This window comes from Chaetura pelagica, unplaced genomic scaffold, assembly GCF_000747805.2.
Source record: "Chaetura pelagica isolate M959 unplaced genomic scaffold, ChaPel_1.0 scaffold405, whole genome shotgun sequence".
NCBI lineage: Eukaryota > Metazoa > Chordata > Aves > Apodiformes > Apodidae > Chaetura > Chaetura pelagica.
The window spans coordinates 4,784,159-4,784,667 of NW_009953489.1; positions in this window are offsets into that span (position 1 = coordinate 4,784,159).

Below are 509 nucleotides of genomic sequence, written 5' to 3' on the forward strand. Positions count from 1 at the left end.
GGGGTCGGGGAGGGGACGGCCCGTCCGAGCTGCAACACTCGGGTCATCTGGGGGACGATCCTGGCCAGGGTTTGGGGACGCAGTGGGGCGGGTCTGACGGGTACGAGCCCCAGGGAGCGGTGCCTCCTCCTGAACACACTTGGTTGGACTCAGCTGGTGCTTTTTTTGGGTTTCTGGTCTCCAGGGGTTTCTGGATCAGCAGGTCTGCGTGGGCTTTGCTCACCAGCCCTTTCCCAGGACTTGGTTCCTCCCCTGGGCACGGCCCAAGGACCTCAGCAATTGCTGCAGGTGGGCACAGATGCTGTGGCTGGACCAAGGGCTGGATGTGGCTCCTGCCAGGCAGCAGCACAAACCTCGTGCCTCAGTTTCTCACACACTCATTCATGGTGCCATTTTTAGTCAGACAAGTCATTTAAGGCCCAGCTTTCTCCCTCCCTGGGGAAGTGGGAAAGGTCTCAGGTTATAATGTACCCCTGCCAGCATGGCAAACCCTACTGTGATCTTCCTAG